Source organism: Saccopteryx leptura, chromosome 1 (assembly GCF_036850995.1).
Source record: "Saccopteryx leptura isolate mSacLep1 chromosome 1, mSacLep1_pri_phased_curated, whole genome shotgun sequence".
In the NCBI taxonomy this organism is placed as follows: Eukaryota; Metazoa; Chordata; class Mammalia; order Chiroptera; family Emballonuridae; genus Saccopteryx; species Saccopteryx leptura.
In genome coordinates, this window is record NC_089503.1 from 25,444,265 (window position 1) to 25,458,845 (window position 14,581).

At 35.5% G+C, this 14,581-nt stretch overlaps 1 pseudogene; it reads right to left on the reverse strand.

Moving 5' to 3' along the window:
* Window positions 1–680: 680 nt before the first annotated feature.
* On the reverse strand, window positions 681–2,898 carry LOC136389656 (small ribosomal subunit protein eS25-like; annotated as a pseudogene).
* Window positions 2,899–14,581: the final 11,683 nt, after the last annotated feature.

The following is a 14,581-nucleotide window of genomic DNA, read 5'->3' on the forward strand; positions in this document are numbered from 1 at the left end:
CCACTCCACAGCAAAAATGGTGGGAAAGGCTTAGTCCTAAAACCAAGCCCCAGACTACAAGGATCCTGCCTGCCCACAGCCCACAGAAACACACATTAATATCATCTGGGTGACGGCTTCCACGTGGGCAGCGCCATCTTTAACAAAGTGAGCGTAATATATTTTATCTGCTCAACAGGACAGCAGGAATAGGAGCAATACAACATTGTGAGCACAGAATCTTGAGGAGGAGCTGGCAAAGCAGACTGAGAGCACAGTCAGTGAAACAGGAAAGCACAGGATTCGGGCAGCCATGAACATGTGTGAAATAGGTTTGCCAAGTGCACCTGACAGACCAGAGAACTGATGATCAGATTTGATCATTGAGATTTCACTGGTTATACTGACAATAGCCATTTCAATGAAATGGTAGTGGCACAAACCTGGTTGGAATGGGTTCAAGAGAAAAAGACTTTAGGAACTGAAAAGAATAATTATATTTAATTCTAGCCTGTTTTGTTTTTGTGTTTTTGTTTTGTTTTGTTTTGTTTTTCTAAAGAAGAACCAGAGGAGTACAGTGGAAGCTACAATGCAATATGCAGTCAAAGCGTTTTGGGATTTTGCTTTCCTTATGTTCTTTTTAATACATTTTAATGGGAGAAGTCATAAATTTTTTTATTTATTCAATGAAGATTTATTTCTCAAAATGTACAGCTGGTGGGACCTGTTGTTCCCACATCTTCACCAGCAGTTAGAGCATCCCCACCTTAGGTGTTTAGGGTGTAAATTGATTGAACTCTGTACTTTGAAACTAGTTTAATAAGTCCTTTAGTAAGGATCTTTCATAGGGTGGCCCTGGCCAAGGAACCACGGGTCTTCAGTCTCTAAGATACAACAGCTGGGGTTAGAACCATAGTTGAGAACTTCCTTCCAGAGTTTGTTGCTTTGTCAAATAAGTCTAGGTTACTGAGCTTGTCCTGAACTTTGCCTTTGGTCCATTTCTTATTTTGGCCTTGCCCCCAATTTGTTCACTGGATCTTTGTCCTTTTCGACTAGCTTTATAGCATCTCTCTTCTTCCTGTTGTCCTTGGGTGGTGGAGCAGACCTGCAGGAGCAGCTCCTACCACTGTTGCCTCGATAAGATGTCCCACAGCTTGTTTAGAAATGAAAACCCTATTTTCCAGTTGAAAGTGAAAAATGACCACACAAAGAACAGATTTATTGTTGGATCTATGGTCTTAAACACAGTGTGTCCGTAAAGCCATGGTGCACTTTTGACCAGTCACAGGAAAGCAACAAAACACGATAGAAATGTGAAATCTGCACCAAATAAAAGGAAAACTCTCCTAGTTTCATACCTATTCAGTACAGTTCAATGTGGCTCATGCACAGATTTTTTAGGGCTCTTAGTTAGTTATCCTGTATAGCCTCTACAGACTCATCACTAACTGATGGCCTACCAGAATGGGATTTCTCCACCAAACTGCCTCTTTCCTTCAACTGCTTATCCGACCGAGTAATGTTATTCCTATGTGGTGGCTCTTCGTTATAAACGCGCCAATATTCACGTTGCGCTTTGGTCACGGATTCGAATTTAGCGAGCCACAGAACACACTGAACTTTCCTCTGTACCATCCACATCTCAACTGGCATGGCCGTGGGCTGGTCCTCTGTATACACGGTGTTACATCATCATCTGCACAGCACACATGCTGCCACATCATCCTACAGAAACTGGGAGGGTTTTCCTTTTATTTGGTGCAGATTTCACATTTCTATCATCTTTTGTTGCTTTCCTGTGACCGGTCAAAAGTGCACCATGACTTTATGGACACACTGTAGTTGAAAAAAGGAAACTAGTGTTGAAGTAGAGGCTGCCTTAGTTAGGAATACAGAAAGTACATTCCTGCTAACAACGGAGAAGTCAAAGGTTTTGGATATAAATTCAAGGAGATAACATAGTGCCATAGTGTCAGCAGAAGTGAGGATTGTGGTTTTGTTTTTTATGTTCATTTTCTTTTAATGAGATACAAAGACATCATAAGTTTAGAAAAAGGAGAATAGAGGAAGACTTGGATGTTAAAAGAGAAAGGAGAAATTATAAAAAAAGTAATCTGGGATATTAGGAGAGTGAATGGAACAGGAAAATATAATAGAATGATGTGGCTGTACTACGGGACAACTACTGGCGGTGTCATATATTTAAATGAAATCTGTCAGCCCTTTGTGAGTTTTCCTCTGCATCAATTAACTTCTTAAGTACAAGTGCACGTAAATAGAGATTTTCAGTAGGGTTAAGATTTTTCAGGTATGATGAAAGATGAGAGAGACAAGGGTGTTGATGATGATGAAGCATGGAGCTAAGCTGATTAAAAAGTAAAGGTGTTATGGAAGGGAAAGTGGATAGCAGAGAGAGTAATAATCATTTAGTTTAAAGAAATGTTGGAGTTAATGTTCTTGAAGGAGCAAAGTAGAAAGACAGGAAGTGGTAGTCTAATACAAGGCATTTAAAATTAAGGTTGTAATAGCACTGAAGTTTTGTCAATGAGAAGCTCATTTATAACCATGGAAATGAATGGCTGAGGTGGAAATAGCACAAGATAATCAGAGGAAAGAACATTAAAGACATTGTAAGTAATAATATTGGAAGGATCCACCTACATGAATATTGAAATCACCTGAACTAATTATTCAACAGTATTGGAGAGAAAGATCATGAAACTGGAACTAAATCCTCTAAGGTATAAAGGCCACAGCATTGAAGAAGGCAGTTATTAGAAATCTCTGAGTACGTGAAATTAAGACATTCAAAATCAGAGAGGTTGGGGAAGAGGGAGTGTCTGAAAATAACAATGAGAACCCAACGGACACATACCTTAATTCTAAGTCTGAGGAGTACATCAGACCAACAGTCATCATCTTGAGCTACAAGGGAAGCAATATCCTTAAAAGTGAGTCAGTTTCCCATTTGAGAAAGAATGCAATAAAACATAGAAAAGCTTAAAGATACAAGTATTTCGCTAATGCACTTCAGGACTAAGTGAAAGGGTTTCAGATGTGATTAACTGGAATATGGAGCAAAAAGAGATGTATAGAACAACATGAGAGTCTGGGAGAAGGAATGACATTGGGCTGTTGGACTGAAGTAGACAGGGATGAAGGGCAGGATTGGGATTTGTGCTCATATCATCAGGTAGGTGGTGATGATGATGCTGTTAATGCCAGAGATGAGATGAGAGTGACTCTGTGCAAGAACACAAAGAGCTCTAGCTGGTGCTTTTAATCCTACACTGCACATGTATATAACGATCTTACATCTCTTGGTTATTTGAAGAGTAACACTCAATTGCATTTTTCACAGTTCATTTTTCCTTGTTTCTTTCCATCTTTATAATAATATGTTCCAGTTTGACAATCTGGCCCTAAAATTTTGATATCTGATGCTAGAATACTTTTCTTCTCTTGTTAATGTTTCAACTTCTTCCTTATAACAATGTATTTCAGCATTTTACACCATGAACATTTTTTAATTCAAAATACAATAATAATTTATCAGATAGTAGTTATAAAAATTTTTCTTAGGTAAATTTTTTTTTCTTTTTCTTTTTTGTTTTTTTTACCTGAGAGCAGTGGTTCTCAAACTTTTTGAAGTCGAGGTGCATTCAAAATCCTACAAATAATTGTAGGCACACTATATACAAATCTCTGAGAAATATGTTATAATAATTAAGTCAAATATTAAAGAAAAATATATAAAGTTCAAGAATACTTTTATGGTAATTAAACAAAATAAATATAACAAAATTAAATTTATTCTGACATTAAAAACCATTTTTATGTTACATTTTTTGAGTTTTCTTTCTAGAATTTGTAAAAAAGAGGGGTTAAAAAATAAAAAACAACAAAAAAGTTATTTTTATATATATAGATAGATACATTCTTAGTAAGATATAGTAAATTCGGCAGGTCCCGACATAAATGTGTTAAGTTTTTTCATTCTGTGTTTATGAGAAACATGAGTCTGATGTGTCCTGGCAATTTCTTCAATGTTTGGGCATATATTTGAAAGGCAAACTCTCATTTCCTCATCAATACATTGAAGAACTCCTCTCTTTTTACTCTTAATTGTGTTGAGTGCAGAAAATCCCCACCATCCATATCATCTTAACTTTACACCAAATGAAGGATAGAAGAAACTTGCCTCCAGTCTTTCCGGAGAACATGGGGAATAGTGTAAATAATCCAGCACCACAGTTTAACAGCCTTTTGCAAATTAATCAGGCAAGTGAGGTGGGGGATTGAGCAGACTGTCATCTTACAGCCAATTCCCCACACCTCTGTCCCTTAAAAATCTAAACTCCAAAAATTCTGGTGATTTTTTGGTCCCCAACAGGCACATATTTCTCTGGAATACCATAGGGCACACCTGGAAATCTTCTAGGGTGTACCAGTGCACCCTAGTGCATACTTTGTGAACCACTGTCTTAGAGTGTGGCGGCTAAAAGTATATGCTTAAAATAAAGACAAGGTTAAATTAGAATCAGTCTGGGACATCCACCACCTCTGTGACCTGCATAAATTATGCAACTGCTCTGTGCTTCATTTTTCTAATTTATATAATGAAGACATTGTGAATGCCAAATGAGGTAATAATTATAAAGCACTGAGACTGTGCCTGGTATATATTAAGCATAATAACTATCTAATAATAAACTATAGCTGTATTTTGGCATTTATTTTTACCATGACTACTAATCATTATTAAAAATACATAATACTTTGAATACTGATGAGTTAGTAAAAAAAAATTTCCCTTAAAATAGTTGTTAAATATATTATTATTTTAGATGCACCTGTATGAGGTCTATATTTTCCCAAATATCAAAAGTGTAAATCACCACAAGAAAATAGATCTTGTTCTATTTCTACAACAATCAAGCTACATGGTTTCATGACAAAAATTAAAATTAAAATGTAATCTTTGGAACAGTGACCTTCCCCTTAGTAAGCATGCAAAATTTATTAAAATGTATAATTCTTTAATATCATAAAATTAAATATATATATGAAGCAGCATTTTTATCACATTTTTGAAATCACAAATAGAGTAAAATAGAATATCTTGAGAAATAAATGCAAAGGAGAAACTGTTCTGCCAATCACACATTTTCTATAAAATACATTTAAAAACACAAAAATAATTTAAAATTTTTTTATATACCATCATTCTTCCTTAATGTTCAGCCACACTGGCAATTTGGTTGCCACACCCTACACTATTGTTCTGTCATACATTCTGTTCCTGTCATGAGATGTGTTATTAAATGACACAAAGGTTTGGTCTTCTGTTAAATGCTAATTAACTGAGACTCTTCATCAAGGCCCCAAAAGCAGGTAGACACCTTCCATAAGAAAATGATCCTCACCTCATTGAATATGCTTTTTAATTAATGTGCCATTAACTGGCTGACAATAACTTGTAAGCTAAATGAACAGATCTTAATGTAATTAAACATTTATTAAGTGGCCTGGATCTTATTATAATTATGGCCTCTCTCCCCTTCACATAGGTCAAAGTAGGAATGGAAGAAATAAAAGGAACACAAAGCCACAGCTACTTCCATCATCCACCTCTCATTTCCCTCAAACAACACTTAATTTATTTAACAGAGTTAAAATAGTTCAGTCAAAGTCAGCTTGTTGGCTTTTTAAAGCACAGGGTCCAGAGATTGCCTATTCATTAAAATGGCACTCATTAAGGGCCTCATCTACTTTCACTTTGGGTTGCAAAGACTCCGCAGAAGGCTAGACTGGGCACAGAACTAGTGAACCAAGGAGTTGCTCTTTCATGTCAGAGGTGTAAAATCTGACCACAGAATCACCCAGATAACACTGGTGTATTAAGTTTTCTATTAAGATGTTTCTAATTCTTTCATTGTGTTGTTTTTAAAACAACAGAAAGTCTCCACATATTACACTTTACTGATTCAGATTTATTCAGGAATAATCATTGTACCTGGCAGTATACACAGCAGGGATCTAGAGTTTGAAGAACTGTGGTTTGAGTAAAAAAAACATTATTCAACTATATGGAACCAGATACATTTCCTTTTCTTAGACATGTGTTTCTATTCTTGTACAAACCTTCATTTTGTGATTTTTTATTTTCTTTCTCTCTTTTTTTTCTTTTGGGGGAATGCTGCTGAAAGTGTCAAAAATACTTTCATGTAACTGAGAGTTCCACATTGTTTTGCCTCATTCATTGGGAATATGATTATAATATTCAATCATAATAATGTAATATTCAATCATAATTTCATTGTAATGATGGATTTCAAAATCATTTTGAAATTTCTCTTTGTCTAGAGTTATGAGCATATTGTGGTTTTTAAAATTATTTATTTATTTATTTATTTATTTATTTATTCATTTTAGAGATGAGAAACAGAGGGGGGGAACAGAAAGCATCAACTCCCGTAAGTACCTTGACCGGGCAAGCTCAGGGTTTTGAACCAGCAACCTCAGCATTCTAGGTCGATACTTGATCCACTGTGCCACCACAGGTCAGGCAAGCATATTCTGGTTCTTAAATATTGCTATGAAAACTGACCTACTCCCCGATTGAATGAATTTTGGCAGTTTTTGCTAATGAGTATCAGAATATAAGGCAATACTTAATATATCTTAAGTCCTCTTCAGAATCAATAGATGGAGATTCATTCATTTTCACAAATGAAGATATCAATTGCATTCTTGAGAATATGATCATTTTTATGATGACTTCAGTCTCTGAAAAAACTTTTACATTATCAAAGAAGGGTAAAACATAAGTTTTGACTTTCTACTTAGAAAAATATGCATGTAAAATAATAACTCAAATGCTATTAGAAAAAATTCTAATACCATCAGACAAAAGTTTTAGCCTAACATTTATTGGATACCCCCTGTCTTATCCCATATCCATTTCTTCATGAGAAGCCAACCAGTGTTCATTAGACTTGGTTATGAGCCACTCTTGTTTCCCTCTCATTTACCCCTTGAGATTAAGAGAAATCTTAGGAATTGTGTAAATTGGGGGGAATGGTTGAGCCCAGTTATCAGGGTCAAAATGAGAAAACATATATGACTGACTGTGAAAAATCAACCTAATAGACTAGAACAATGAGTACCAACTGGAGAGAATGGATTCTAATACTATCTGTAATATGCTGACAATTCTCCACTATGTCTCTAGTCCAAGTGGTTTTTTGTTGTTGTTGTTTTTGTTTTGTTTTGTTTTACTGAGCCTTTCATGTATCCAACAACCTACTTAATTGCCTATGTTTGTGTCTCAGAAACATTTTATCTCAACATGCTCAGAAATAAATTCTGAATTGCAACCCTCCATAAATAGGAAGTTTATCTTCCAGTTTCTGCCACTTTAATAATGATACTAAATCTACTCAGTTATTGAGACGAGAAGACTAAGACATATTTTGACAACTTCTAGATACCTCACCATCCACATCATTCATAAAATTATAAAATTTGATACAAAAGATCTCAAATTGAGATGCTTCTCTCCACTGACCCTCTGTAGTTTAAGTCGCCACTATCTCTAGTCTAGGCCATTGCTCCAAATCCAGACAGTAGAAATTGAGGTGGAAATGCCAATTGGATAAAAATCTCAATTATACGTTTTGAGACACTGTCATCTAAAATAGAAATATAGGTAAGTGACTAATAAAATACAAAATAATTTAAAAGACATAGGTGTGGACAAAAACACAATAAGCATTATTCATATTCATCAAAAGGCAAAAAGAAACCCCAAGTGTGAGCAAAGGTTAGCTGTATACATAGCGGTTTCTGCAATCCTACCAAGATCAATGGACAAATATCCATTTATTTTCCACATACTAGTTACAAACAATTATAGAATTTAAATGGGTCTATGCTACAATTAAAATAGGTCAAATAATATCAAATTCCTAGGAATAATCTAAATAAGCAAGGCATCATCACAAAACAATAAAACATTACTAAAAGTGATTTTTAAAACTTGAAATAAATGGAGCAATGTACAACATTCACAAACTATAAGACTAAATATGTTAAGAATGCCAATTTATCAATATTTATTAATAGTATCAAAGCAATTGTAATCAAAATATGGGCACACTTGGTATAGAAATTGCCAAGTTGATTCTAAAACTTATGGAAATGCAAAAGTTCATGACTAGTCAAAATAACACTGAAGTAGAACACAAACTAGAACATGCATTACCAGATATCAATACATAACTCAAAATAATTTAAAAAGTGTGATATTGGCCCTGGCCGGTTGGTTCAGTGGTAGAGCATCGGCCTGGCATGCAGGAGTCCTGGGTTTGATTCCCAGCCAGGGCACACAGGAGAAGCACCCATCTGCTTCTCCACCCCTCCCCCTCTCCTTCCTCTCTGTCTCTCTCTCCCCTTCCTGCAGCCGAGGCTCCATTGGAGTAAAGTTGGCCCAGGCGCTGAGGATGGCTCTGTGGCCCCTGCCTCAGGCGCTAGAATGGCTCTGGTTGCAACAGAGCAATGCCCCAGATGGGCAGAGCATTGCTCCCTGGTGGGCGTGCCGGGTGGATCCCGGTCAGGTGCATGTGGGAATCTGTCTGACTGCCTCCCTGTTTCCAACTTCAGAAAAAAATACAAAAAAAAATAATAAAGAAAAACAAATAAATAAAAAAGTGTTATATTGATACAAAGATAGACAAACAGTCAAATGAAATAGAGACCCTGGAAATAAACTTATTTGTCTATAAGTTACAATAAGGGAAAAGATTAAATACATGTATTAGAAGACTCTTGATCAATGGAAATATAGGGACAGACACCTATCTACATAATACTGATCCAAGGAGCAATATATAAAAAATAATATATAAAGTGTGATACCATTTATATAATATATAAAGCAGGTAAAAATTTAAAAGTATGTAGGGGTATATAAAGATACTATAACCACATGTTTTTAAAAAAGGGTATAATTGCCACAACAGATAATGATTACTGCTAAAATGGACAGAGAAATTTGCACTCAAAAAGAGACACACTGTCTTTAGAAGAACACAAAATTATTGAATGTAATTTGAAAGTTAAAATTATCTGCTTTCAAATAGATTTTTCTATTAAGAATAAAAAGACAGTCTTTCCTCCTCTTAAAATTTTTTGGAATAGTTTGAGAAGGATAGGAATTAGTTTTTTGAATGTTTGATAAATTCACCTATGAAACCACTTAGTCCAGGACTTTTGTTTGTTGGGAGTTTTGATTACTGCTTGAATTTCATTGTTGTAATTTGTCTATTCAGATTTGGATGGCTGTACGTTTCTAAGAATTTATCCATTTTATGCAGATTGTCAAATTTCTTGGCATACCGTTTATAATATTTTCTTACAATATTTTGTATTTCTTTGGTGTCAATTATTACTTCTCTTTCATTTCTGATTTTATTTATTTAGGTTCTCTCTATTTTTTCTTGATGAGTCTGGTTAAAATTTTGTCACTCTCGTTTATCTTTCCTTAGAATCAGCTTTTAGTTTTATTGATCTTTTTATTTTTTTAGACTCTTTATTTTTCATTTCTGCTCTGATCTTCATTATTTCCTTCCTTTTGTTCACTTTGGGCTTTGTTTGTTGTTCTTTATCAAGTTCCTTTAAGTGTAAAGTTAGATTGTTTACTTAAGATTTTTTTCTTTCTTGAGATAGGCCTATAGTAGTTTTATTCCTGCTAAATCCTTATAAAATGAAAAAAAGGACTAAAAGACAATAAGTTAACCAATCTATAGCTGTATTAAAAGTGATAGAGGGGCTTCAGCAGACCAAATATTTCCAAATATCCCTAGCAGACCTAAAGCAGGTGGAAGAGTTATATCTTACCACATGGGAGAACTTTTCATGGGACTTGGGAGCCATTCATTCTGATGAGAGAGAATAAGTCTGTAAACTCAAAGTTATTAGGTCTTCAGAGTAGAAATAGTGGTTGGGTAGAAATAAGAGAAATAACTGAATTTTTCTTTTTGAAGAATTGCTACTTAAATTAGCCTCCTACCTCCTCTGAAGTTTTGAGTGGGCAGCAGAGTATTTATCCTCAGGCAAAAACTTGAAACTGCTCCCTAAAGTAATGGGGAAAAGCTGTCTTGGAAGAATTAGAACTGCTAGTGTGCATCCTGTCACAAAATACTGCTCTCCTTAATTAAAGTGTGAATGTCACTTGGAAGTCTTCTTATTTCCCAATTCCCACTTAGATACCATTCGGGATGCTCACCCATCACACTCAAAAGACTCATTGGACAGACAAGTTTGAACGAGCAGTCACCTACATTAAGTATGCTATTGCTTTTAAGTGTAAGCCTCACTTTTAAAAATAAAAATTAAATAAGTAGAATAAGGATAAAAAAAAAACAATGGTGCTTTTTAAAATGTGATAATTTGGAGATTGTAAAGAAACATAAATTTAGTATTTTAAGAAAGATTTTTAAAAATTAAATATATTTTATATTAAATAAATAACATGGTGGGGATTTGATTTGTCACCATAAATAACTAGAACACTGAATAAAATATATGAATTGACAATTTTCAATTTTTTGCACATCATGTAGGGCAGAACTCTGACACCTGCAAGAACAAAACTAATGGAGATTTTTATTTATTTTTTTATAGAGACAGAGAGAGAGTCAGAGAGAGGGATAGATAGGGACAGACAGACAGGAACGAAGAGACATGAGAAGCATCAATTATCAGTTTTTCGTTGCGATATCTTAGTTGTTCATTGATTGCTTTCTTATATGTGCCTTGACCGTGGGCCTTCAGCAGACCGAGGAACCCCTTGCTCGAGCCAGCGACCTTGGGTCAAAGCTGGTGAGCCTTGCTCAAACCAGATGAGCCCACGCTCAAGCTGGCGACCTCAGGGTCTCGAACCTGGGTCCTCCGCATCCCGGTCCAACACTCTCTCCTCTGCGCCACCGCTTGGTCAGGCTAATGGAGATTTTTTGATTGCCTAAACTTTCTTCCTGAAGAAAACTTCTTAAGAAAGACAAGCATGCTGTACCAAGCTAAGTAAGTTGGACACACTGAGTTCAGGAAGACAGTGCTCCAAGTTCAAGATGGATAAGATGGCCAGATTTTGAAGAACAGGGTAGCAGAGGAAATGGAAATAAATAGAGAAAATACTCTAGAAATCTGCTCAAGAGTGATATCGAATCTTTATTTGAATACTTAACTGTGCATTCACAAGGCGTAACTCGACAAACAAGATCGAGAAAAATAGCCATGAGTGCCTAACCAGGCAGTGGTGCAGTGGATAGAGCATAGGATTGGGACCTGGAGGACCCAGGTTCAAAACCCCAAGGTCACCGGCTTCAGCATGGGCTCATCTGACTTGAGTGGAGGCTCACCAGCTTGAGCAAGGGGTCACTGGCTTGAATGTGGGATCATAGACATGACCCCATGGTCACTGGCTTGAGCCCAAAGGTCACTGGCTTGAAGCCCAAGGTCGCTGGTTTGAGCCCAAGGTTGCTGGCTTGAGCAAGGGGTCATTCACTCTGCTGTAGTCCCCTGGTCAAGGCACATATGAGAAAGCAATCACTGAACAACTAAGGAGCTGCAATGAAGAATTGATGCTTCTCATCTCTCTCCCTCCCTGTCTGTCTGTCCCTATCTATCCCTCTCTCTGACTCTCTCTGTCTTTGTCAAAAAAAAGGGAAAAAAACATAAGCTATATTATATATATACATATATATATACATATACATATCATTTAATATATATATATGTATGTATATATTCCAATCATATATATCATCACACTTCTGACACTTATGGTCACCAAGTGTGTGGAGATATTTCCCCAAACCAACAAGCATTTTTCTGACATCCATTCAAGAATCCAACTCAATTCTGATACTATCTACCTGAGATAGCATTTACTTCCACAGGTTAAGGGCTCAGTTACATAAGAAAATACTTGCAAATGATATATTTGCAAAATATGAAAGAAACTTTGATAACTTAATAGCAAAAATAAATAAATAGCACTATTAATTAATGGTCTAAGGACTTCAACAGGCATTTCTTCAAAGAAGATATACAAATGGGCAACAAATTTAAAGATATATAAAAATGCTCAAGATGACAGTTCATCAGGAAAATGCAAGACAAAATGATATCACCTAACACCTATTAGATAGCCATTGTCAATAAAACAGAAAAATTTTAACAAGCATTGACAAAGATAAGGCAAAACTGGAACCTTTGTATATAATGGTGTAGCTCTTATAGAAAACAGGATTAAGATTTATCAAAATATTAAAAATAGAACTACCATATGATCCAATAATCTCACTTCTGCATATTTATCCAAAAGAATTTTAAAACAGAATCTTGAATGACATTTTCATTCTCATGTTCATTGCAGCACTGTCCACTATAGCCAAGAGCTAGAAATATTTTAAATGTTCATGCACAAATGAACAAATAAAGCAAATGTATTAAATATATACAATGAAATATTATTTAGCCCTAAAAACAATGTCCTGTCATATACTAAAGCATGGATGGACCTTGAGGGTATTATGCAAAGTGAGGATAAGCCAGTTACACAAGGATAAGTATTGCATGACTCCATTTATATGAGGTATTTAAAGTAGTCAGACTCACAGAAGCCAGGAATACAGTGGTGGCTGTCAGGGCTGGGGTGTGGGAGAGGAGGAAGTGAGAACTTGTTGTTCAGTAGGTATAGAGTTTTAGTCATGCAGGAAGAAAACATGTCAGATATCTGCTGTATAATAATATTTATATAGTTAATAAGTATTGTACACATAAACATTTATTGATTGATTGATTTTTAGAGAGAGAGGAAGGGAGAAAGAGAAAGGGAGAAATATTAATATATTCCTGTGTGTGCCCTGACCAGGGATCAAACCTGCAATCTTTGTGTATCAGGACGACACTCTAACCAACTGAGTTATCTGGCCAGGGCACACAAACATTTATTGAGTTGATTTCATGGTATGTATTTTTTTACCAAAATTAATATATATACATATATATATGTATATATGTATATCCCACTTATATATGTCACTTGGATATCACCAGTGGCACACACAAATCTCCATTTATCAACCAGCATGCCTTGAAATATTAATTATTCTGATTCTGTTCTCTTTATATTGATATTTGCATCTAGTCATGACTGATGTGGATTGTCAGCTTTGTTATTGTGGAATAGCTGCCTTAATGAGTTCACCATGTGGGGGATATTCAGTTACCACCCTGATGTCCCTTTATCTTAGTTTATATATATATGTATATGTATGTATGTGTGTGTATATATTTACCAAGTCACTAATTTGGGCCAAATAATACACCTGTCAAGTGCAAGATAAGCAATCAGCTATGGATCTTTCCTTAAAGCAATTTACCATTTAGTGAAACTTGACATCCATACCAGGCTCAAGAAATCATTACAGGAGTAGAAGATAGCAAAGAGAGAGATGGCAGAGGATAGATTGAGCAGTGTTCACATCAAGAATCATCTCATTTCAAGTAACAAAATCTCATTTGAACAACCTCAAAACAGAGTGTTATTACAGATGTCATGAGATGTAAGGTGTAGCTGAGCAAATAGGCTATAGGAAAAGCAAGAAGTAGAGTGGTTCCAGAATCTTCAGAAGTTTCCAGATCTGTACTGTATTATTCTTCCAAAGAATGAGACTCAGCTCTGGCCTTTTAGGCTTAGTTCTCTATCCATTTCTCTTGGTGTTCTCATTCCAAAATCTGGTAATACAAATGGATTGGCTCAGCTTCAGTTCTGTGCTTAGCCATAATCTAAATCATTTGTGACTTGAGTTGATAGATTAAGCCCTTTATACTTCCTGTGGGAGGGGGGGACTGTAAGTGTAGGGCAATCCATAAAAGAGTGGTCTTCACAGACGAGATAAGAAACTTGCCCAGTACATACTGTAAGCCAATTCTCTCTCCTGGTTGTAAAGCTTCAATGTTGTTCTGGGAATAAAATAATAATAATAATAATAATAATAATAATAATAATTAAAAATGGTTGGGAAAACAACAGTATTTGAACTGAAATATAAAGGTAGTTAAGGACTTCTTTAGGCATAAAAGAAGAATGGCATAAAGGGCATTCTAAGTAGAAAGGATGTGAGCATTGTCACAAAAGCATGAATGTGCATGGCTGGTTTAGGTAACTTCCAATATTACTATTATATTTTGGGTATGGGTCCCAATGGCCAATGGTATTAAATAAACTCAATGAGGTCAAAGTCAGGGAATCTAATTTCTATACCAGGGCAAAGTCAGTAGGAATGAAAATGAAGAAGAGACTGCAGAGATAGTCTGGAGAAAAGTGGTCAGAATAAAATTAGAACATATTTCATGTGAGAAATATGAGGGGTGGGAAGGGGGTGCTCTGAGCTGAGTTTGAATACCTGAAGGACTCCTAAAATTAGAAAGTACTTCAGAAACTAGATGTAGAAAAATAATTCAATATTTCAAAAGGATGAGGTTTCACTGACTTTCCCAGAAGTAGTTAAGAGTAGGTCTGGATTATAGCCAA